The sequence below is a fragment of the Chiloscyllium plagiosum genome, chromosome 14, assembly GCF_004010195.1.
Source record: "Chiloscyllium plagiosum isolate BGI_BamShark_2017 chromosome 14, ASM401019v2, whole genome shotgun sequence".
NCBI lineage: Eukaryota > Metazoa > Chordata > Chondrichthyes > Orectolobiformes > Hemiscylliidae > Chiloscyllium > Chiloscyllium plagiosum.
The window spans coordinates 19,218,008-19,244,677 of NC_057723.1; the positions used below are offsets into that span (position 1 = coordinate 19,218,008).

Sequence of the window (26,670 nt, forward strand, 5' to 3'; positions counted from 1 at the left end):
TGACAACGCAGAAGTAGTGCACTTCAAATGCACAAGGCCACAGCATTGTAATAGTGATGTAGAATGATGTATAGAAAATTGCCTTTTTTGTTGATCGAATTATATGGTTAGCACGAGCTCAGGAGATTGAAAGGACAATCAGACTTAAATGGCTACCATTGTATGCTCAAGTGTGCTCAACAACTTGTTACATTCTGATGTTTTCTGTCATTCACCAAACACAATATAATTTACATTTTGGTTAACCTCAAAGTCCTGACTTTAACTGCCATTTCAGGATCAGGTGATCTAATTCTTTACTTCTTATTCCCTCATATGCAGCAAGTTGTTAGTGAGAACCTGTTGGGTGGCACGGTGGCTCAGTGGTTAGCGCCGCTGCCTCACTGCGCCAGGGAGCTGGGTTCAATTCCTGCCTTGGGCGACTGTCTGTGTGGAGTTTGCACATTCTGCCCGTGTCTGCATGGGTTTCCTCTGGGTGCTCCAGTTTCCTCCCACAATCCAGGGATGTGCAGGTCAGGTGAATTGGCCATGCTAAATTGCCTGTAGTGTTAGGTGCATTAGTTAGGGGTGAATGTAGGGGAATGGGTCTGAGTGGGTTGCTCTTCGGAGGGTCGGTGTGGACTTGTTGGGCCAAAGGGCCTGTTTCCACACTCTAGGGAATCTAATCTAATCAAGTCCAGTCAGAACTCCTTTTGAGCAAATAATCAAATTTAATACTACATTGCTCTACTGACGGAATGCTGCATGATCTAAAGTGCCATTCTTCTGAATGTCAACTATCCCATCACATTATTTGTCGAAGGAAAGATAATCTCTTCCCATTTTTCTGGAATTACTCATCCCTGAATACTCCCATAAACACGGTGATCTGATCATTTATTTAACTGCTGTGTTGCAATAGCTTCAAAATCATTTAATCAGCTGTAAAGCACTTTGTGATAGATCAGGGATTATGAAAGGTTCTATATAACTGCAAGTCTTTTTTATTGTTTGTGGGAACTGTGTGCAAATTGTATGGGTTGCTTCTTGCATTGGAACAACGGTAGAATTTCAAAGATGCACAACTGGCTGCAGAGCGCTTTGAGATGTCCTGAGACTGTGAAAGATGCTCTATGTTTGCAACTTTTTTCCCATTTCTTTCCTCCACTGAAGTACCAGCAGCAGCTAGAGGACAGGTTAACTGTTCCTGTGAGGGAAGGTGCAAAGGGATGTGGAAGAGTATCGCCCCAAAGTATAAAATCTAATGAAGCAAAGACAACATTCCAATTTTGTAGAAGAACATATATTTGACAACTCATGATTTTGTAGTTCCTGGTGTATGTGCTTTTGCTATGCGAACAAAAGCCATAGTATAGTAGCCTTTCTCTCATATGTGTTTATAAATTTGCATTTCAATAGCTGTTCTTAATAAAGTGTCCAAATACAGGATTACAAAAGATCAGGTAAATGATAGGCTTAATAATTCCTTGAGTAAGTTAAGTTCTGCTCATAAATGGAAATATTAATCAGTTCCTGCAGTCAATCATTTGCCTTGCATTTTAAATTACTTCAAGCCAAGTCTGTTTTTATAATTGTGTGTTTTTGTTTTACTTCACTGAAGAGTGCTCCTCATTATTTCGTGTGAGTTGCTTCTGATCTCTGCATCCAGTATGATTAAATATGTTTCAGAAGTGTTTTAAATTTAAATTAACTCTTAGTTTGGATAGTGAGCTAAATGCTGCCACAATACTCGTAAATGAGCTTTCTGGTAAATGGTAGGTGACACTAAAAACAATGAATTTGTGTCAGTTTTTTTTTTCTTTTTTGACATAGCTTGGACAGTGCTTGGAATGGAGAGGGAGCATTGGAAAGAAAGAGAGCTTATCAAATGGCAAGTTGCTATATAGGCAATTTTGTACTTAATATGGACAGGCTCTGAAAGAAAATACTCAAGAGTTTTGCAAAAAAATGAATGCAATTGCAGAATATAGAGTGAGGATGAATCTCCCGCAGAAGTGTTAGAACTTGAAGACGATAACGGATTATTGTGTTTTCTATCCTAAGCACACAAGTCTTCTGCTCAGCGCGTTGCCCATACCAAAGGGGCATTGTTGCTTTGTTCTTCTTCAGGACATCTGGACATTGTACCCCTATAAGGCGCAACAGAACTCTTGCCAATTGACATTAACACTACGCAAGGCCATATAAAGGCCCCAAAAAGTAGGATAGATATGTAAATGAACCAAGGAATGGAGTGATTCCCTCCACAATTATGTCACTGATATATTTTAGAAGTTTAACAAAAGCTTACTGCACTTCTGCTTCAGTTATTTCATTACCTATAAATCTGGGCAGCACGGTGACTCAGTGGTTCACACTGCTATCTGACAGCACCAGGGACCTGGGTTTGATTTCACCCTTGGGTGACTGACTGCGTGGAGTTTGTGTATTCTCCATGTGTCTGCATGGTTCTCTCTGGGAACTCCAGATTCCTCCCACAGCCCAAAGATGTGCAGGTTAGGTGGACTGGTCATGCTAAATTGCCCATTGTATCTGGGATGTGTAGATTAGGTGGATTAGTCATGGGAAATGCAGGGTAGCATGGATAGGGTGCGGGGGTGGGTCGGCATAGGTTGCTGTTTGGAGGGTTGGTGTGGACCCGATGGGCTGATTAGCCTACTTCCACACTGTAGGATTTCTACATTGGTAGTGCACTCATCTTACACAGAAAGTTGAGTGGATTGAAGTTCCAATTCAGAGACTTGAATACAAACTCCAGACTGATACTCTATTGCTGTATAGAAACAGTATGGTAGTGTCACAATGTTGGTTTATGATTAATAGGGACAGAAACCCTCATAACATTTAAGGAGTATTTAGTTGTACACTTGTAATGTTAAGGCATACAAGGCTATAAGCAAAATGATGGAAAATGGGATTAGAATAGAAAGGTTTTTTTTTTACCAGTGTGGACCTGATGGGTTGAACGATCTCTAGAACTTATGACCATAATGGTTAAAATTTATTTCTCAATCAGCAACATTAAAAACAGAACATTTTATCATTATTACATTGCGGTTTGTGAGACCATACTCTGCACAGATTATGTATTTAATTTTCCATGTTGCAAATGTGACTGCCTGAAAGTGCTTTTGGATATGACCTTTTGTAGCAGGTCAGATGTAAATCCAAGTTATTTATTTCCTCAAACTCAGGATAGGTGTCAGCCTAATGGTTATATTTGAGGAAGAGGGAGGCAGACAACAGCCCTTAATACAGTGCTTCACAAATATTTTCCCATTGAGACCACATTTAAAGGCTTGTAAATTATCATGACCTCCAATGAGAACTGTCAGAAGGGAAGGAGAGAGGAGAAGACCTACATAAGCAGGGGATAAGGAAGAAAAGACCTGTGAGAGGCAGAGCTCATGGTATCAGACTCCATTTAGGAAGCCCCATGTTTTACTATGTTAATCATCTAACCCTTGCTATCTCAGGCCAAAGTTTTTGTCTGTGGATATGGGAAGTGATTTCTTCAAATTTCTATCAGATAAGTGGGACTCCTGTAGTTGCAAGTACTTAATTTTTCATCAAGTAACTCACCAGACTTGCCCTGGGTCTATTTACTAGGATAATGTACAAGGCAGTTTATCCTGCTTTTAATTGTAGTAACAACCTATGAATATTTGCCACGGCAGTGAGGGGGAATGTTTAATTCACCCTGTAAAATCTAGAAGAGTAATTAGTGTGATTTTAGAGATGTCAGATTGTACCCCCGAGGTTAGGATTAAAAAATCTTTTCAGAAGAGAATAAAAGAAACAACGGTTAACATTTAATTCATGATATTCATTGCTGGATAAGTTGATGTGGGTAAAATTTACAGAACTGAACAGAACTGAAGTTAACTCATCCTAATTTCTCATTTAGAAGTGACCTTAACATGGTTCTAGCTCTGACATTCCTCATGTTACTGAACATAGTTTCACCTAAAAAATTCGACCAAATAATATACAATGTTTTCTCGTGCTGTTATTTGAATAATTAATGAACTCACAAAATGTTGCAGATTGTCAGCTTAATTTTATTTCATGCTCTGTGCTAGTGCAATGGGTGTCCTGGTCTGGTAAATGACAGCAGAGGTCAGACTTTTAACAACTCAGCTTTTTCTCTGATTAGAGACTGCAAACAAATGTGTAAAGTATTTCATAATCCTACTGCAACTAGGGAAACTTGATGCGTAATTCCAGTTCAGTGGACTATTGTAATTATTACTTTTCATTTGCCTGGATCACATTTCATGTGATCAGCCTTTCACTGATACTGAGCTGATAATAAAGAGAAATCACCCCTTTAATCCTTTGAAAAATCACCTTTTTATATTCAGAGGTTGGATAACCTGTCATTGCTTGTTTAGAGAAATTTCTTCCACCAGACTTAAAAGAACAGCATTATCCAGTAAAGGCATGTTGCCAGTGTTTAAAAACTATAATGTAGCATATTTCTTATCAAAGTTGAATTGTTATTTCACCAAAACCACATATGGTTTAATGAACAAATGTACATGATGTTAAATCTTCAGTGATCAGTATGGTAGACTTTCTTACAGTGACTTATGAAATGGCTTTTCCAGTTTTTGCCTGAACAACACTCCAATATGAAACCTGTAAACCTACAAAGCTGTTTGGATAGCATAATTGCAGGCTCTTCAGTTAGTAAGAAATAGCAAGGGGTCTCCTTCCAAATTAACTGTCAGAATTTGTTATACTTGATTCAAGAACAAGAAGTTCAGATTCACGAAGCCAGTATCTTAATTGTCATTGGTTACAAAAGTTGCAGAAATCTGATTTTAAATGATCTTTTTGGTGGAAAACATGGCATTAAGTGTTCTGAATATACTCGATATATAACAGAAAAAATGCAGGTTGCCTACCTATTGATGATAATCCAGCCACATGTGAATTTCATTGGTCCTCCGATTTGCCCTGTTTATGTTTTACGCTGCTTGCTTCCAGGCTCAGAGGTAAAACACTTCGCTGCCGACGGATTCTGAGGTTTCAGTTCTGGCAGTTACCCATTGTCCCTGCTGGAATTTTCACAGTCATTGGCAGTGGCACAAAGATGGACACAGCAACATTATTGCTGTACTTGATGGTAGGAAGGGTGGTGGTAGAAGGGTTAAGAGTGGTGTGCTAGTGGTTTGATGGACTGACCAACCTTCCTAACCTTCTGGGTCTGAGAGTTAAGCTGTACTGACCAAAACAAAAGTGACTTTTTAGATATTCATGCCATTTTCTACACATTATTAGTGAGTTCTACCTTTGCACACCAGTACGTTGCTACTCACTCTGAATACTTGTTACTATTATGCTTGACTATACTGAAACCTGAGAACCAGGCATTTCAGGTTTTGGAATTCTATATCTGAGCAGTCTTTTAGCTTGTGAGACAATGAAGGAAATTCTACCTGTAACAAGACGTCGAGGTATCTCGCCGATCAATGTCTCTGACCTTCTTCTGAGGTCAATGCTTTTTTTCTGAGAATTACTACACAGCACTAGCAGAAGATGTTTGTGGCAAAAAACAAGAGGTTTCGCACTGTTCATTTAAATTGCATTATTTAGTACTAAAACAGTCAAATGTTTTATTTTCTGCTTCAGTAACTACAATCATTCATTCAGTGATTTCTCTCTTACATACATCGAGTTAAATCAGCCATGATCTCATTGAATGGTGGAATGGCTGATTTCTGATCCTATATTCAAATGTAATATATTTTTTAAAAAGAATTCAAATAATGTAAACCAATCCTACTTGTTTAATTTGATTGTATTACAGATACCAATGGTGGACCAACAATGAGAGTGTAGGCCTGTGGGTGAACTGAGGTAGATCTGAAGCAGATTAAAAGACAAGTTAATTCCAGGTGAGCGAAAGTCTGGCTGTTGAGGGTGAGCGCTTCTTTTGGTGCTAATATACTTATAAAATTCAGATGTTGGTTTTTATTCAAGTTGGTGTTTAACAATTATGGCAGTAGGTATTATTATCGCTCCATGTTCTAATGTATTTTTCACGATTTGCAGTTCTACAAGAGACTCCACATGTAGATTATTATTCTCCATTTTCATATTGACTTTCAAGCATAGGAAAAGGCCATTCAACAGATTAGTTCTGTTTTTTATAAGCCTGTACACGCCTAACTTAATTTCACCCAATCAACATATGTGTCTACTCTCTTTCCCTGTGTTTCCTATTTAATTTCCACTTAAATGTGTCAAAAAAATTCATATCAGTTACTCCAATGAGACAGTTGTTCTACATTTTGGGATCCCACCAAATTGTGTCCACTGTTTTATTTGTTCATTTGTAAGGTGTGAGTATTGCTGGCAAGCACTTATTGCACATCTCTAACTCCTCATGAGGAGGTGGTGACGAGCTGTCTTCTTGAACTGCTGCAGTGATGTGGTGTAGGTGCACCCACCATGCGATTTCAGAAAGAGTCTCAGGATGTTAATTTGGTGATGGCGAGGGAGGGAGGATGATGGGTGACTTTGAGAGGAACTTTCAGTGGACATTATCTCCAAGTACCTACTTGGTAGGTCAAGTTAGCAGCATTGGAAGATGCTGTTGATGGAACCTGGATAAGTTGTCTCAATGCATCTTGTAGTTAGTGCAAAAAATAGAAATTGCTGGAAAATCTCAGCAGGTCTGGCAGCATCTGTGGAGAGAAATCAGACTTAACATTTCGGGTCGAGTGACCCTTCCTCACAGCTGAGGAAGAGTTCCCCAGAAATCTGAGGAAGGATCACTGACCCAAATTGTAAACTCTGATTTCTCTCAAAAGATGCTGCTAGATGTGCTGGGCTTTTCCAGCAATTTCTGTTTTTGTTTCTGATTTCCAGCATCTGCAGTTCATTTGGTTTTTATTGCAGTTAGTGCACACTGCTGCAACTTTTATTGATGGTCTGAGAAGTAGTCGAAGTAGAAAATGCAATGCCATTAGCGTGGCCTGCTTTGTCCTACATAGTTTTGAGTTCCTTTTATGTTTTTGGGGCTGCTCTCTTTCAGGAATGCAAAACATATGCATTAAAATCATGATTTTTTGCCTTGTGAACAGACTTTGAAGAGTCAGGAGATGAGATGTTTGTCAGAGAATTTCTGGATTCTGACCTGCTTTATCACCACAGTGTTTAAATATCTGGTCCAGTTAAATTTGTGGTCATAACGAAAGATTGTCAAGGACTCAGCAATGGTAATGCTATTGAATACAAAGGAAATGGTTGGATTCTGTCTGGTTGGAGATGGTCATTGCCTGACACTTGTGCAGCATATATGTTGTTTGACATTTATTAGGCCCAGCCTGCTTGTTGTCCAGGCCTTAGTGTATATGAAGGCAAAATACATGATGAAATAATCAGTGCAAATTTCCTGTTCAGATCTTACTTAAAGTGAAGGCATTTGACTAAGTAGCTGAAGATGGCTAAGTTGAGTGTCTATCCTGATGAAGGGCTTATGCCCGAAACGTCGATTCTCCTGTTCCTTGGATGCTGCCTGACCTGCTGTGCTTTACCAGCAAACATTTTCAGCTCTGATCTCCAGCATCTGCAGACCTCACTTTCTCCTGTCTATCTTTTAAGAAAGTCTTCCCTAACCCTACCCCCCCACCACCACACATCTGTCAAACAGTTCTTTTCTCCTATGTACTAATCAGGTCAATCCCGCTATTGTGCCTTCCCAAAAGGCTGTGATACTCAAAGGAAGCAAAGGTCACATAATCAGAGTTGGAACATTGTGGCTCTATTTCACACTGGCTTCTTACAAATCTGGATTCCTGGGAGGCTATTAGTGCAGCTCAGAGTTTCAGCCCAGACCACTAAGGAACATGCAGTTTTTATTTAATTCTAAATTCTGTGACATTTTTGTTTTTGCATATATCCCTTCCTTAAAGTTTCACAAACTATACTTGACCTTGGTCCCTCAACCAAGTGATGGTTCTCTATATGCGAATCTGGAGACTGAACAAAGATGAACTGCTTAGTCGGTTTTCACCTAAAATTAACACTCATTCACTTTTAGCAAGACTGACTGATTTTACCTCATTCAGCTACATAAAATCCAGGATTCTCTTCGTAGTCCGGACAATGAGTAACACCCTCTGAGCCATTCTCCTAAAAGAGGGATTGTTCTGTTGAATTTGGAAAAGATGAGAAATCCTTTAAGAATTATAGGTGGTGGGAATCAGTTACATTTATCTGAATTCTGTTAGAAACAAGTTAAAATAGACCAGAGGGGTTCATATATTTTAAATATGTTTGATTTAATTTTATGAGAGAATGCTTCAGATAAGTATAGCAATATACAGTCCAATAGTTAGCAAAGTTAAAGACTTCATTGAAAGCCTTTTCGAGAGGGAAAACCTTGCACTATTGAAACTCGGCTGATTGAGTAATGGGAAATGATTTAGTCCATTGGATGTTTTCTGTTTGACTGAGATTAGTGTTTATATAGAGTCAATTGTATATAATGTGAAATGCACTATTGCTCCACAAATGTGGTTCTAGGTGCTCCCCATAGAGTAACCTTTCTATTTTTATAGCCTTTGGTACAAGGGTTTGCTTGATGTATGAGAGAAGAGTATTTTCCACTCTTGGTTCTGCGGTACTGCAAAACATTTATGATATCGCCTTGATGATCTGCCAAACCAGGCACAACTCCATCAATACAATATTTCTCAGCATTTTCCATTGTCTAAACTTTAAACTTGAGATCACTTGCTTTCTGTCAGTTGCTGTCAGTCACTGCTGCCTCACTGCGCCAGAGACCCGGGTTCAATTCCCGCCTCAGACGACTGACTGTGTGGAGTTTGCACGTTCTCCCCGTGTCTGCGTGGGTTTCCTCCGGGTGCTCCAGTTTCCTCCCACAGTCCAAAGATGTGCAGGTCAGGTGAATTGGCCATGCTAAATTGCCCGTAGTGTTAGTAATGGGTAAATGTAGGGGTATGGGTGGGTTGCGCTTTGGCGGGGCAGTGTGGACTTGTTGGGCCGAAGGGCCTGTTTCCACACTGTAAGTAATCTAATCTAATCTAATAATATATACACTGTGAATAACATATTATGTCTATTTATGCATCAGTTGCCTCATATCTTTGTATACAACAGAACTTTGTATTGTTGAAAGAAACTAATTTACAATGAGACTTTAATCAACAGAATTAGATTACATAAAGGTGGAAACTATGTACAAGGAAGTTGTAATCAAATATTTCAGCAAGTTGCAAAAGAAAATATACAACATAAGAAACACTGTGAACTAAGCACTGCCAGCTAGCCAGTACTTTCTCAGTAAGTGATCGGATATGAACTGTTTAAATACTGATTAGAACAATGATGATATTGTGCCAGTCAATATCAAGTTGACAAGCTGGCTTGCTGAGGAGCATTTGATGCCAATGGGCATCAAGTACATAGTTGGCAGAATGATTGCTTGATAGCATTGGATACCAAGCTTTGGTTGATTTTTGTAGAAAATTGGCAAAAGCAACATGGATAAAAATTCATAGTTACAGAGACAACAACATAATAAATAATGTCACTTTAGCATCTGCTGAAAATTAGCAGATTGAAAACTGTTTAAAGAGTTAAATGAGGGCATTGTAAATCATTTTTTTTTAAAAATCTCTGAACGGGGTGAAGAGAACAAATCAGAAACAACTCTTAGGACAGTGTGTATGTAAAAATTGTGTAATGGAAACAAACAATGAGTTTCGCTCAACGCAATCATGTGAGCAGACAACTAGGGCATCTGCAAAATTAGACTTGATTACTGCAACAGAAGGAGTATATGTTCCCTGTTGGCACTTCTCTGACATCCCAAGAGCCTCACTCACTGTGTTTCTCATCCTTCTCCAGTACCTTTACTACACTTCCCTGTGGTGCTGCTATTCCCACCTTTTGCGCTTCTTGATCCAACCCCTGTATTCTTGCTTCCCCATCCTTTATGCAGTTTATATTTGCTTCTCATGTTCAAATCAGTGTCTGTTCATCTTCCAGTACTCACCTTTAAGGGAATATTTTGCATTTTCTGCAAATTAATTTTGTTTCCTAAATGTGAGCAGAACTCAAAAATAAGGGGGAAAGCAACTGAAATTTCTAAAGCAGCCAGCATGGATCTAATTCTATTTTCTAATGGTTATCCTCCTCAAAATTACCACTGCTGGAACCCTCCAGAAAATGCACCTGTAAATAAACCAGGATCACTTCTCCAGTTCCTCACAAACTCACAGAATTATTACAGTGCAGAAGTTACCCATTGTGCCTGCACTGGTTCTACCATCTCCGGCCATTTTGCCATACTCCTGCATGCTATTAGCACCCACTTCCCTCTTGAATGCCTCATTTCAACCTGCTCCCACAACATTTCCAGGCAGTGCATTCCATATTCTAGTAACTCATTGTGTGAAAAAGCTTTTTCTCACGTCACAAAATCCATTCCTACAATTACATTTTCTTTAAGATAGAGACCAATTTCCAGCACCATCTCCTTTCACTTTAGCCAATGTACCACCAGCTTGTTGTGCTTTGGTTGCAAAGATTTACAGCCACTTGAACTTCTGCATTCAGATCCTACTGTTGCTCTGGAACAAGACCAAATCTTTGGCACTGGCCCATGTTGAGCATGTTGGGGAGCCTTGAAAAGCCTCTTACTCACTGAGATGAGACTGCAACAGGACAGGAGCATTGTTTACACCAGTCCATCGTGAACCAATGGGGTTGGTTTAAGAACTAAAAGCTAAATGATTTAGCAGGATCCAGCGGTGAATCCAGAGGCCACATACTAACATCCATAAGACTGTTTTGGCTCCCTCAAAGAAATATCTTAAAATTCCAGTACCAAGCTGACAAGTCCCCTAACAAGTTTAATTAATAGTGGCTTCAAATTCTCTCCTTTCTTTCAAAAATCAGAACTCTTCAGAAGAGCTTGTTTCTGACTGGCACAGATTCAATGGGCTGAAAAGCCTCTATCTGTGCTTTCGGTCTCTATGACTCTATGACACTTTAAATCTTTGCCCTCTTGTTCTTGTTTATTTTGCAAGTGGAAACTATTTAATCTATTGTGAGAGGTCATAGAATCAAAAGGGGGGACTGTGACATATTGTGTTATGAGATATTGTGTTATAGTTTATCTTTATTAACTCACTTACCAGCTCGCTAAATTCATTAATGCTGTGTTGTGATTTTTAACTAAATTAGAGCATATAGGACTAGCATTTTTACGAATATTTGCTAACTTTAAAGACCAAAGGACTAACACTTACTAATTATGCAAGCAGTCCAGACAGACTTCCCACCAGAAGTAGCAGTCAGCACTTAGCATATGTTTTAATCCATCTCCTGACTCCCAGGACAGAAGCCCTTCAAACCTTTGTGTACTATAGATAAAAATGTCACAGCATAGTAATGGGATTTTAATATATTGAAAAACTGTGTATTAAGGAGCTCTTGTAAGAACTGTATTTTGGGATTCTATTGCCACCTCAAACTTATGCTGTGATTGCTGAATAAAAGAGGCTATTTTTGCTACTCACTGATTTCGGTCAATAAATGAACACAATCTCACAACTTTAAGTAACTGGTAGGATCGCTGAGGACACCGTCTGAACTGACTAGTCACTGACAGTTCCAATATCTAATCTGTCCAGCCCACTCATGATTTTGAAAACCTTAATTACATCTCCTCTCATCCGTCTCTCCAGGGAAAAGAGGCCCAACCTCTTCAATCTATCCTTTGAGCTGAAGTTTCTCGTATGTGGAGCCATTCAAGTAAACCATTCTGCATTTTTTCTATAATATGATTCCCACAACTGGACCCAGCATTCCAGTTAATGTCTAACAAATGTTTTGTAGAGTTCAACGTCACGTCCTTGCTCTTTGGTCCTACACATAAGGCTGGAAATACTGGATGCTTTATTTACTGCTCTCTCCACTTACCATGCCACCTTTGATAGTCTGTGCAAATATATCCCCAAGTTCCTCTGCTCCTCCATTCCTATAGGCTATGAGCCCCATTGCATTCCACACTCAGAGTTACCTCTCAATCAAATTAGAAACCCCTCCCCTTCTGTTCTTCTTCCAGAAATCTGTGACCCCCTCTCCCACTGCTGTCAGATTCTAGCATACTTCTTAGATTACTCTTGCCTGCTTGCAATTCTTCCAGTACTCAAATTCATGGCATTTCCCCCTCCTCTTTCCTGTTCCAGTTCTCCAGAAAAAGGCTCACAACTGTTTTCACATTGATTGACCCAGTGTTAACATACTCCAACTGCATCTTCTCTGGTACTCCATTCTCAAAGACTCAGTTATTGTGATTATTCAGTCTTTTAATTATTCAAGAATCTACTGTATTTTATATATGTCCATAGATATGTGCAAATCCTGCAGCAAAATACTAACAAACATTACATCCAATCATACCAGACCTAAGTACTAAGCTATAAGCATCACAAATTCAAATACTGTCAAAACTCAAAATCCATTCCCTAAGTCAGACAAGCCACAAGCATCCTACAAAACTCTCATAACTTTAGTGTTTCAAATTTCCACAATTAGGACTTTCAAAAGAATCATAGAATCCCGACAGTGTGGAACCAGGCCATTTGGCCCATCGAGTCCACACCAGCCCTCCGAAAAGAAGTCCACTCACAGCCACCTACCCTAACTTGTAACTGATTTCCCATGGTTGACCTACATAGCCTGCACATCTCTGGGCTCTATGGGCTATTTAGCATGGCCAACCTACCTTTGGATTGTGGGAGGAAACTGGAGCACCTAAAGGAAACCAATGCAGACATGGGGAGAATGTATAAACTGCACACACAGTCACCCAAGGTTGGAATCAAGCCTGAGTACCTGGCACTGTGAGGCAGCAGTGCTAATCACTGAGCCACCATGCCATCCCAGTCGAGAATTGAAAAATTATCTGAAAAGAAATATTGCTGGATGATGGGGATAAGATGGACTGAGCTGCTCTCATGAAGAGCTCACATACACACAATGGGGGGTATAGTCTCCCTCTGTAACCATTTTATGATTAAACATTTTTTTCTACAAATATATGAAATAAATTTGAATGGGGCCCCACCAAAAATATTATTTTACTTTTCAACAAAGAAATTAAGCTTGACTTGGGAACTACCAAGTAGATTGGCATCAACTTTTATCAGCAAAGCAACAACGAACATAATTAATTGTCAACATGCATTTTGATAAAACAAGTCATGCTTCACAAATCTCCTGGAATTCTTTCAGAGACTAGCTAAATTGTTTTTTTGAGAAAAATTGAGTAGATATAGTTGACTTGGATTTTCAGGAGGTTTAATTAAATTCCATTTAAGATTCTTGGAAAGCAAACAGGAAACTAACTGAGAATAGGGAGATACAGATAGGAGGCGGAAGATGTGGAAAATGGTGCACTGAGAACAACCTAGCTCTCAATGCCAGCAAAACCAAACAAGTCATTATTGCCTTTCGGCTGGATGTTACTCATGCCCCCCTACCCATCAACAGCACAGAGGTGGAACAAGTGAAGAGTGTCAAGCTCCTGGGAGTGGTCATCCACAACAAGCTCTGTTGGACTCTTCATGTGGGCACACAGGTTACAAAGGCCCAACAATGTCTCTTCTTCCTCAGGCAGCTGAGAAGATTTGGCATGACGGCGAATACCCTTGCCAATATTTATAGGTACGCCATCGAGAGCATTCTGCCTGGATGTATCACTACCTGGTATGGCAACTGTACCATTCAAGATCAGAGACTATTGCAGAGAGTGGTGAACTCAGCCTGGATAATCACAAAGGCCAACCTTCCATCTATAGAATCCACCTACTGTCAAGTAAAGGCCGCCAGCATTCTCAAAGATCATCCCACCCTGGCAAGGTTTTTCTACAAACTCTACCATCAGGGAGAAGGTACAGAAGCCTGAACACCCACACCAGCTGGTTTTGAAACAGTTTCTACCCTATTGTTGTCAGGATAGTGAATGGACCCACAAACTCTTAACATTTGCCTGTGCCTGTGTTTTTGTTTTTGCCGCTATTTACCTATTCTTTACTTATCTATGCTACTTAACTCTGTGATCTGCCTGTATTGCTCACAAGACAAAGCTTTTCACTGTGCCTCGATACACGTGACAATAAATTCAATTCAATTCAATTCAATAAAGCAGTCTAAATACCTTGTGATCATGGTATTTATTAATATTGTGAAAGCTAGGAAGAATAGTAGGATATTCAGCCTCTTAAATTTATTTTGCCATTCGATTTGCTTATTGATGATCTGTAATTCAATTCCATTTAACCATGTTTTGCTGTAAACCCCTCGATACATATACTGAACAAAAATAGATTGATCTCAGTCTTGAGTGTTCCAATTTTCCCAATATTCATAACCTTTTAAAGAAAACATTCTAATTTCTGTTCAACATCTGCAAAGCCATGATCAAATGCTTAGTATTAAGAGGGATTCTGAGCATTGTACAGAATCTGGGTCAACAAAAATGAATCACTGATGAATTATAGATTATTACGTAAGCAAGTGTGCTGCCTCAGTCAGAGAAGTTTTATTTTGGATTGAGAAAACAAGACACATTTTCTGATGGTCAATCCTCTGCTAAGAAAATAGCCTGAGAGAGCTTTAAACTCTCTTCGAGTATGTCGTTTACATCCACTGAAGGGTATAATATGTCATAAGAAATATGACAGCTCTTACACCACAACATCCATCCCTATTATACTAAACCATATGGTCAGCCTCAATTGTATTCTGTAATCCTTTATGACATGAGACCCATAAAGTGAGAGCATTTACACATTTAAACCAAATTCCAGCCATGCATCCAGTGAAGTTATGTCAATGGAGCAGAAGAAGAAAATATACCTCTGGTGAGTGTGAGATGACCATTCACAATGGCTAAGTGGTGAACACTGATTTCTTTTTGGGAGGTAGGTCGAAACATTTTCTTTTTTTCCCGGAACTGCTGTCAAATTTTCTGGCTGATTTAAAAAAAAACAAGTATTTTCGATCTCCTTTCTTCCTCAGCCACTTGAATCCCCTGCATTCGTTAGTGCTTTCTATCTTAAGATTTACCAAGAAGAATCAGAAGATGGAGCAACACCCAGCTGCTTATGTATCTTTCTGAAGTAAATTAGGCCATTTTTAAGGCTGTCTGAATTGCCAGCTGTATTAAAATGAATGCAGCCACACTGAAATGAATATTTTCTTTCCTCAGGGCAGATCAGGTTACATATGTGATGCCACCTTGCTGCGCGATGTGTAATAATAAAGCTCTTTCAGTTCAATTCAGTTTAATTCTGGATTGTTTAAATGATCATTCTTCAAAGATTAAAACCAGCAATGAGCCCTGATGGGATATGTGTATAAAGAGAGCGATTAAAACTAACCTGAGCTTCTTTCTACCATGCTTCTATGAATGGACGATTTCAGCAAAATGAAAAGTATCTTTCAGCAGGAAAATACTTCCCCATCATTGAATCATAGGATCACACAGTCTGGGAGAGGCCTTTTAGACCATCAAATCTGTACTGCCATGTATATTAGTCCCACTTTCTCACACTACGTTCATATTTTGTTCTCTCGTGGGGACCTGAATCCAAATTATCTGCACTCCAAGTTATCACTGCATGTGGGCTGTACATGCATTATAGAGCAGGGACCGCATCATTCATAGCTCCATCACAAACTGCTTTTGTCCATGGAGCTACCAAACTCCGATATGAACTACTTTGATATCCTGTTTTGTGACTTCAACAGAAGTTTCCCTTCCAAAGCTACACTGTTTAAATATTTAGAAATCAGTACCATGGAACATAATGGTTGCCTTGAGCTACTATGTTCAGTGATTTCCATTACATTAGTACCTTTTGCTTCCAATAAGAAGGCAGTGTGGCACCAGCGAGTTCACAGCAGATAAACTAAAATTCCATACACATAAGTAATGTGAAAAAAGACACATAGCTTTACAAAGGTTAAAGGTTACAACTAATGCTGGTAATTAAACACTACGATTTATTTAGCTGTTTACTTGCAAGGTATATGAACAGTGTCTTCAATTTATGCACTTATTTTGTGCTGCTGCAATATGTCCCAGAGTAAAGACGCGTGCTGTCTGCTCCTAATTAAAGACTTCACACTATAAGTCAGCTTTTAATTAAAACTTGAGTTGAGTGTGAGATGTGTTTAAAAAATGGAGCTTGCTTTTTCAAGTTTTGTAAATCTCTGGATGCTGGTTGTGAGATTTCAGATTTAAACAGCTTTTCTGAAAAAAGGATTGAATGAATAAAAAAGAATGTGCAATGGCAAAGGAGCTACTTAAACAACTCATTAAATTGACTACTCATCCAACTCTGGTCAGTCAGTGGTTCAAGAATTGACTAATTGCTCTTCTGTTATATTTATACAGCATTGATTTATAAGTAGAGCACTTAGCTGTTGACCGAACTACTACACCGCAATTGTTAATGTGCCTCATTCCTTTTCTGCAGTTTCTGAATTTACCTTCAGCATTCCCGTATCTCTAGGGTTTCCTGTATTTTGTGGGGAAACGTTTCCTAATTGGTCTGAGGAAAGTAAACACTAACACCGATAAATCAACTCAATGTTTGCTTCTCTATGTTTTGGGTTTATTTCCAAAATGAACATATCATGCTTCCCAAACATGAAATGCTGGAGCAGTTGTAAATTGATTATAATCTCTTTGCAAGGATTTTCACCAATGGGTTTTGTTATAGTTTGAACTTGAAAGCTTTATTCAATGACCTGATGACAGTTCCTGAAATCAGACAATTCACCAACAATCTGAAATCATTATCCTTCAGTCAAAGATAAAAGCGAACATTAATGCATATAAAAGGTGCACTTTTCTAAGAAAAGATTGTTAAAAAATTTTTGTTTGGGTGTAATGGCGGATAGGAGAACAAAGATTAAATAATGGATTTTCACAGAATCAGACTAACTCCAGAAATAATAAAATATGCAGATAGGACATGGATTTGGAAGCTCTGCTTTCATTTCAGAAAGATCCAACTCTTGCTGGCAAGCTATGGTGTCGAGTGAATCACTAAAGGGAGGAACCTAAAGTCAGAAGTATCATTTGCAATCAGCATTAAATTCAAATAAGTCCCATTGTTTTGGTTCGAAGAGCCTGATCCTGCAGTGTGGGAGTCAAATAATTATGCAGTGATGAGCAGATAAGTTATTTTTACATCCCAAATCCTTTAAGCATAAAAATAAATGGGCTGGACTTATCAGTTTTCAAAACAATTCATCTGCTAGACTATTTTGAATAACAGTGTCAGTTGGGAAAAAATGACCTTCTATGGCAGCAGTTTTAATAGCAATTCATTGGCATTTCCCAAAGGCTGTTATTATAATTGAAATCATAATGAATGTTTGGCTGAGTTCTAAATGCTGAATAAGTAATTGCGTTAGAATAATTCACATATTGATTGACAGTTTAAAGAGGCAATTAAAGCATTTGATGTAGTAACTAAGCAGGACATTCTATTTTGTAATAGATTGAGCACTTGAGATTTAAGATCTTTGAATGAGTTTCATAAATGAGAATTTACTTTTCAGAATTGCGTATATGAGTTGCTTTGGAGAAGGCATAGAGGATATGTAGAGATATAAACTCCAGTGGCATGGGTGTATGAAATGACATGGATAGACTGAAGAGGACATGAGAGTATATTGAGGCATATGAAGTGGGTGAGGGTCCTGACTGGGCATGGATGGTGTATGAAGAGTGAATAGGGCAGTGAGAAAGCATAAAGGATGAAGGTCATTGAGTTTAATAGCTCATAAAGTGACTGGATCGAAGTCCCAGGAATCTAGGGTGGGCCTTGATATTCGCCAACCCAACATGACCACTTACAATCTGCTTCCAGGATTGGATGACCTGACACTAACCCTTTCCAAAGCTTACATTATGTCAATGGGTCCCTTTAAACTGAGGGGAATGCTGGGACTGCTGAGTCTGGAGATTTTCCAGCTGCCTCAACAGCAAAAATCCAAATCTAAGTGGAACACACTTAATGGCTGAGCCCTGACAGACATTTGAGGTAGAAACTTTCAGATTCGCCACCATTTGGCTGAAGGAGTCCCTCTTTACTTCAGTCCCAAATGACTTGCCCCTTACGCTGAGACTGTGTCTCTGGATTCTAGATTCCTTGGCCAAGAGAACGTCTTTCAGCATCTACTTTGTTAAGCCCCTTCAAACTTTTGTAAGCTTCATTGCCGCTGCCAGGACTGGTCTCCTCAAATTCTCTTCATCAGCCAATGCCGCTAACTCTGGAATCAGTCTGTTGAACCTTCATTGCACCGCTTGCACAGAAAATATATTCTTTCTTAAGTGAGGAGACCTAAACTCTACATAAAACTCTAGGTGTGGTCTTAACAAGACTCTACACAATTACTGCAAGACATATTTATTCATATCTTCAAATCTTATTGCAATAAAGGATAACATGCTATTTGCCTTCCTAATTCTTCCAATTCTATGTGTTAGTCATAATGTCATACAGCACAGAAACAGACCTTTTAGTGAAACTCATCCATGCCAACCAGATATCCCAATTTAATCTCATCCCATTTGCCAGCATTTGGCCCATATCCCTCTAAACCATTCCTATGCATGTACCCATCCAGATCCCCTTTAAATGTTGTAATTGTGTCTGTCTTCAGGACTTCCTCTGGCAGCTCATTCCATACTTTGAATTAGAGTGTTGCTGGAAAAGCACAGCAGGTCAGGCAGCATCCAAGGAGTAGAAAAATTGACATTTTGGGCAAAAGCCCTTACACACACCACCCACCACGTGAAAAAGTTACCCTTCAGGTCCTTTTTAAATAGTATCCCTTTCACCTTAAACCTGTGCCCTCTAGTTTTGGACTCCACACTTGAGGAAAAAAACCTTAGCTATTCACCTTATCCATGCCACTCACATTTTTATAAATCTCTATTAGGTCATCCCTCAGCCTCCGACACTCCCGGGGAAAAAGCCGCAGCCTAGTCAGCCTCTCTCTAGAGCTCAAACCCTCCAGTTCTGGCAACATCCTTGTCGATCTTTTCTGACCCTCTCAGTTTAACAAAAGCTTTCCTAATGAAAGGCCTTAGTGACTCATGAACAGAGGCACCCAAATCTCTCTGGATATTAATGCTTCCTGTTTCTCACCATCTAATAAATACTGTGAATCCTCTTACTGTTAAACTGGATTACTTCACACTTTTCCACATTGCATTTTACCAGTTACATCCTTGCCTCATTATTTGCTGTATAATTCATTTTAATGACTCTTATTCCCAACTAATTTTGGTTCACTTGCAATCTTGGAAATGTTACATTTGATCCCCACATCCTAATAATTGATTTTGAATGTGAATAGCTGTGGCTAAACACTGATCATTCAGGTACCATACAGTCACAGCCTGCCAACCTGAGAATGACCCATGTGTGGCTACTCCCTGTTTACTGTCCATTAATTAATTCTCACTCCTTGCCAATGTATCCTCTCAATGCTATGTGGTGTAATTTTATTCACAAACCTCTTATACGGGTCATCATTAAAAGCCTGAAAATCTAAAAAAAACCACACCCGCTAGCCCCCTTATATATTCTACAAGTTATATTCTCAAAAAAACTCTTCACAAGTTTGTCAAACATAATTTCACTTTCATAAATCTGTGTTGATTCTGTCCAATCTTACCATGCAAATGATAATGTAAATTATCTTGAAACTTAGATGGACTTCTGTGCAGTTTCTATTGTCATATCATGTGCAGGTGAAAACTTAAAATAACGTCTCTTTTTATTCTACAGAGTGACCCTTACAAATTACATTGTAAACAATGCACACACTTGTTGCATTTATCTGAGCTCATACCTGCATTAAAATAGGAAAATAAATTATCATAAACATACCTAAGCTTGTAATTTCACAATATGACCATCAAGTCTCAACATTGAAACTGCAGCTTCAGAGCACTTTTCCCTCAAACTGAATAATGTGATGCTGTTCAGATTTTATAGCAAAATAGCCAAGTTTAAAAAAAGCAATGTTGATCAGGTGCCAAAAGGCATCTCCATTTATTTTTTATACTTAAGGCTTCATGCTGATTTTATGTTGTACAAATTAGTTTCTTTCCATTTTATTTGCTTCACCTATTGATGGTCTTTGTTTAAACAAACATATCTTGCACCATTGGGAATGGCTTAGAATTGAGACACTGCTAGGTTCAGAACATTGCTGTGGAGGTGTCGATACTGTAGTCTTTGGTCTATAGACACATTAGTTCATAGTGATTTATTTTCCTGTCCTCTCGAGAATAGTTGGAGCACTCAAATGTCACTGTACAAGTACAGCCCAGCTTAGCCATGCTGCTGTTCTTCTCCCAAGTGTTTGCCTCTAAAAAATGCAGACTCTCGATTGAAGCAAGGCAAACAGTCTATTTACCCAGCAATGCAAGCAAACTATTTGTAGAGTCTATTTAAAAAGAGTTTCTGCAACAGAAGTTAAAGCAGTTTCCCGATAAAAGCATATTGTTTTTTTTCTCTCTCTAGCATAATGTAGTGAGCAGAGGATGGCTGCATATGTATATAAAATCAATTCCAGTCATTTACAGTGCTTTAAGCAACTCTAGAAGCACTCAGCGTGCTAACCAGAAAGACAAACAGATATAACACCTCCACATCCAAATGAAGAACAGGCAGAGGAATAACAATGCTTTATTTGCCAGAAGTAAATCAGTAGGGTCTGCCTTGCTTCTGATAAGTGTTATACTCCTTTGTGACCTGTTTAATGTTAATTAATTCGGAACCATTGCCCAGAATTTTTGAGTGAATCATTTTTTTCTCTACAGATTTTAGTCTTTGCCAGTTGTCAGTCTATTCACACTTTGCAAATATATGTTTTAAAAGATTTTTACCAAAACTAAATGAGTGAAGTTGATTTGTGTTCGGGCAGCTCCATTAAACAAATGTTGTTACATCACCTTCTTTCAGGGTAACTACAGTTAGTAACTCAGTTTAGTGGTCATGCTCTGGATTTCCTGGTTGGCAAATGAATAGTACTTGGTAATTACTCTGCTTACATCTATTCAACAGACTTTTCATTAGTATTCTCACCATTTTAAAGAAGGGTCATTGGAACTGAAATGTTATCTCTGATTTCTCCCCACAGTTGTAGAGTCATAGAGATGTACACCATGGAAACAGACCCTTCAGTCCAACCCATCCATGCCGACCAGATATCCCAACCCAATCTAGTCCCACCTGCCAGCACCCGGCCCATATCCCTCCAAACCCTTCCTATTCATATATCCATCCAAATGCCTCTTAAATGTTGCAATTGTACCAGCCTCCACCACATCCTCTGGCAGCTCCTTCCATACTCGTATCACGCTCTGCGTGAAAAAGTTGCCCTTTAGGTCTCTTTTATATCTTTCCCCTCTCACCCTAAACCTATGCCCTCTAGTTCTGGACTCCCCGACCCCAGGGAAAAGACTTTGCCTATTCACCCTATCCATGCCCCTCATAATTTTGTAAACCTCTATAAGGTCACCCCTCAGCACCCGACATTCCAGGGATAACAGCCCCAGCCTCTTCAGCCTCTCCCTATAGCTCAAATCCTCCAACCCTGGCAACATCCTTGTAAATCTTTTCTGAACCCTTTCGAGTTTCACAACATCTTTCCGATAGGAAGGAGACCAGAATTGCACACAATATTCCAACAGCGGCCTAACCAATGTTCTGTACAGCCGCAAAATGACCTCTCAACACCTGTACTCAATACTCTGACTAATAAAAGAAAACATACCAAACTCTGCCAGAACTGCTGAGATTTTTCCAGCAATTTCTGTCTTTGTTTCTGTTTTCCAACATCCACACTTCTTTCATTTTTTGTCTAATCCAAGTAATTTGTTAGTCAATTTAATTGTTCATGAAACAAAATAAATAAAGGAATAAGATGGAATTAAGAAAGTTAATCAATTGTTAACAAAGCTTTTTAATTTCCACTAATAATTAAATTGTGAAGGAATGAGACCTCACATTGGGAAAAGTACACTTTCAATGTCAGAAATGTTGTTTGCAAGTAATTAGGACTTATTATCTGTTCGTTTTTTTAGTTGGTTGGTGTTGCAGCTTCATACTACTCATTTTTCTAAAATCAAATTTCTTGTTAAGGGGTCAGTGAAACCAATCTTATGGGGGAGCAAGACAAATTGGATAGTAATTTCCTGATTTCAACATTTAACTGCACATGTACATATACCTGAAGCTGCTTGTCAGCACAAACTCCTGAATACTGAGAGACTCACCATTATTCTTACTGCAAAATCTAGGCCACAATTTCATTGTGTTAAAACCAAAGTACTACATCTGACCATTCAATAGGGTATATTTCCATAATGTGTTGTTACGTTTGTGAGATTTCCCAAAGCATTTCACAAAGTGAAATGCAGTGCTATGCAGGGGCTGCAATAATGACAACTTGCATTCATATAGCACCTCAAATGAACTAAAGCATCCCAGACTGCTTTATCAGAATTTTATCAACATTGAACCACATACTAATTAAATATTTGGATGAGTGACCATGTGTTTGTTAAAGTAATAGTTTTAAGAAGCAAATTAAAAAAATGTCAATGAAAATAAGATGGAAAGTTTTAGGGAGGATAATCCAGAAGTTAGATCCTAAACTGGTGAAAGCATATTTTCCAATGGTAGAGTGTTAAAAATCAGAGATGCTCAAGAGGTAAGAATTGGAGAAGCAGAGAAATTATTGCAATGTCAGTAGATGAGGAAGTCATTTTAGCAAGGATGTATAAAGTGAAACAAATCGACTATTTAATATATATCTTTTTTGAGGGTTGTTGGTCTGAATATCTTCTAGCTCTTCCATTTGTGCGAGGTAATATTTCCTATCCACAGGATTCATCAGAGCAAATGGCTAGCACCTTTTCAGAACTTGACTGACGTTTTGGTCCAGATAATATGTTCAAGTGGGTGTGGAATTTAAAAATTTATATGACGGAGAGGTGACAATGTGATGAATCAAAGTGAGCTGATTTGTTATCTCGATTAGGTTGCAAGTATTTAAGGTGAAGAGAGGGAAACTTCAAAGGAGATGTGAGGGGCAAGTTTTTTACACAGGGAGTGATAGGAGTCTGGAATCCGCTGCTAAAGATGGTGGTGGAGGCAGATACAATAGGGGCATTTAAGAAACTTTTAGATAACCACTGAATATGCAAGGAATGCAGGGAGAGGGAATAAGGACGGGCAGAAGGGATTAGTTTAATTTGTTGTCATGTTCATCCGAAGGGCCTGTGCCTGTGCTGTCATGTTGTGTGTTCTATTACCGGTGAGTTAATTTACATGGGGAAAAAAAACATTATTTTTCTATTTTCTTGAGTTTGCAGTATTTGATCTAACACATTATACACTGCAGCACAATGAAACCAATGATTTTAGGAAGGGAAGGAAACAAATTGACAGGGGCAGAAGAAAGTTAGAAGGAAAAGGTCTTTCACAGCAAACTTATCACAATTACAGGGTGCCAGAATACCGTGCACAACTTCCACATGTATCCATGCAAATTAATTTTCTTCACTTTATAGAACTCCTCAAGACAGCCAAACATGGCTGATACGTCAATTTGTGAATTGGAGCCCATCAGTGTTACTCTTCAATGGCCGGAAAGGGTAGCTGCAGAGAATTAAATTGCCAGTCTTCTTATCACCCACTGCAAAAAGATTTGAAAGTGCAATGTGTCCACTCTAGGTGTTGAGATAAGGATCAATCTGAGCTGTTCTATTTGCAGTGCTTCCCACAGCAAGAGGAGAGTTGCTTAGCTCCTCCGGCAATCAACAAGCTAGTGCTGATGGACAGATGCCGCCAGGGGATGTCAGGCAGTGTTATGACATATGCATTGCCTGGCAAATTGATAAATCTGAAAACCTGTCAGGTTTGAAATCCAGAATTTAGACTGAGCCATATGTGCCAGTCCATTAAATTCTTCGATAAAAAAATATATTCTCCACTTCATTTCAAAGCAAAATTAGAAAATAGCTCAGTAGAGCTATTTCATCAAACTCTGCCTCTGTGGGAAACATGAAACTGCCATTCGATTTTGTGTTGACAAACGTCAAAGTAGTGTTTTACACAAGCGCAGAACCTGATAATTTTGAAATTCTTATCTTTGTTTTCGACTTCCTCCATATATTCACCCCTTCCTATCTCAGTAATCTCTTCCAGTCCCACAACTCCTCGAGTTATCTCCCTTCAGAAATTCTGACCTCTTGTGCATCCTTAATGTTAATTGATCCACCAATAGAGGGTATGCCTTCAGATCCAAGATGAAAGCTTTTAAATTCCATTTCAAAACTTATCTGCAACTCTCCCTCTCCCTTATTTAAAGAAGCTCATTAAAAGCTTGCCTCTTTGACCAGGCCTTTGATCATCTGTCATAATGTTCACCTTTAGATTTTTTTTCACCAACCTGTTCAGAGATGTTATTTCACATCTCTGGAGTGGGTGAGATTTGAACATGGGTCTCTTGGCTCAGAGGAAGGGACATTACCACTGTACCACAAAATGTTCTCCAATGTAACATTGGATCATCTGTCAGCATCAGTGGAAAGAAAAAATGTTAACATTTTGAGTCATATCAGACTCAAAGCATTAACTCAGTTTTTCTATCCACAGACACTCCAGACATGCTAACTTTCTCTGGCATGTCCAGCTTTCCTGTTGTAGGTCTCCAACATCCACAGTGCTTCTATTTTGTAAATTACCATGTTTTGCTTGATAACATTTTTCTGAAACACCTCGGTACATACTGGTACTTTGCTATTCAAATGCAAGCTACTGTCATTGTAGCATCAGAATTATGCACAACCTGCGATTTCAGAGCTTTACATCATGGAACCACAACCATGAATCCAACTTGACAATTTAACAAAGTCTTTGTATAAAAGACAGTGAGAATAAACCCAGCTAAAACTGGGTACCTGCAGCCACCATAATTAAAAAGTCATGTGTACGAAATGGCTGTGGTATTAGCTGAGGAAGCACAATTTAAAGATCATAGTGGCAGGGTTTTCAGTGGCTTCCTGCCACAGCAATTTCCTGGAAACCCCAATGGGATTAAATCCCAATCAGGAAGAAGGTTGACTGCCTTTGCGGGGTGTGAGCATCTGCAGAGCAATTCTGGCAGTGGGTCAGAGGCTGGCACCCCACTGGTCATCATCACCGCAGCTCTGAGTGCAATGATCCTGCAATTGGTTTAAGAAGGATGAGCATCATTGTAACCCCAGAACACAAGATCAGAAGGTTGGGATCACTCAAGGATAATCAAGGGGAGAGGGCGGGTATGACAAGGGTGGATTCCCTGCCACTGTTGTGCCCATCTGTCGAACAAAAGATGCTGAATAAGGAGGAGGGATCCACTCTCCAACCAGCTCCAGGCATGTATTTGGATGAATACATGAATAGGAAAGGTTTGGAGGCATGGATATGGGCCAGAAGCAGGCAGGTGAGACTAGTTTAGTTTGAGATTACGTTCGGCTAAACGATCTGTTTCCATGCTGTATGACTCTGTGACTCTTTACTTGCCTGCCGAATTGAATCTCAGCATTGACAGAACTAAGTGCCCCTTATGTGGGCATTTATGGTCCTCAACTGGCCTCCTGTCAGGAAGATCAGCCTTGAATTTTCCCAAGCCAGGCAGAACTTGGGAGAAGTCAGGATGGTGACTCCACCCTGAGCCTTGCCACCCCAGGATACAGACACCACCCTCACTCGCTAGCTGCTCGCTATACCATGTCTTCTTATGATCCCAGCAAATGGTAATAACTGGAGAAGTCAGATTCGAGGGTGAAGGGAGGCATCCTTCAGCCACATTCCTGAAGAAAGACTCATGCCCGAAACGTCGATTCTCCTGCTCCTTGGATGCTGCCTGACCTGCTGCGCTTTTCCAGCAACACATTTTCAGTTTCGAGGGTGAAACCTGGCTTGATAGATCACCAGTTTTACTTTTGATTTATTGTCATCAATGAACATACTTACAAGAGGTTGCCAAAGTAATTTTAACAAAAGAACATAAAATCTATTACACAAAAGAACATAAAAATTATATTCTAAGAGATAAGAACTATTGGGTGGAATCTTCCCAGCCCCGATCAACGTGGGCTTTAGTGAGTCAGATTGGAAAATACGGCAAGATCAGAAGAAATGTGATTCTGAATGGAAAGAACTCAAAGCCTGATTCTGCAAGCAAATTTTGATTGGCAAGATGAGAATCTTGCTTGTGAGTGGTGAGAGACTTTTTTTTGTCAATTTACATACCATTAGTACCTAATACTGCCACATTGATATGTACTATCCACTGTGGAGTCTCAGGTAGATACAATAGTGAAGAAGGTATTTGGTATGCTTTCCTTTATTGGTCAGAGCATGTGAGTACAGGAGTTCGGAAGTCATGTTGCAGTTGCACAAGACCTTGGTTCGGACACTTTTCGAATACTGTATGCAATTCTGGTCTCCCTCCTATTGGAAGGATGTTATGAAACTTGAAATGGTTCAGAAAAGATTTACAAGAATGTTGCCAGGGTTGGAGGAATTGAGC

At 39.2% G+C, this 26,670-nt stretch overlaps 1 protein-coding gene across 14 annotated transcripts in view; it reads left to right on the forward strand.

The window, feature by feature from the left end:
* Positions 1-26,670, forward strand: part of LOC122556528 (teneurin-2-like) — a 1,106,639-nt gene that overhangs the window by 104,038 nt on the left and 975,931 nt on the right. For all 14 annotated transcript variants that reach the window (XM_043703277.1, XM_043703278.1, XM_043703280.1 and 11 more), the window contains exon 2: positions 5,816-5,903. The gene's annotated coding sequence lies outside the window, so the exon portion shown is untranslated. The remainder of the gene's footprint in view (positions 1-5,815; positions 5,904-26,670) is intronic.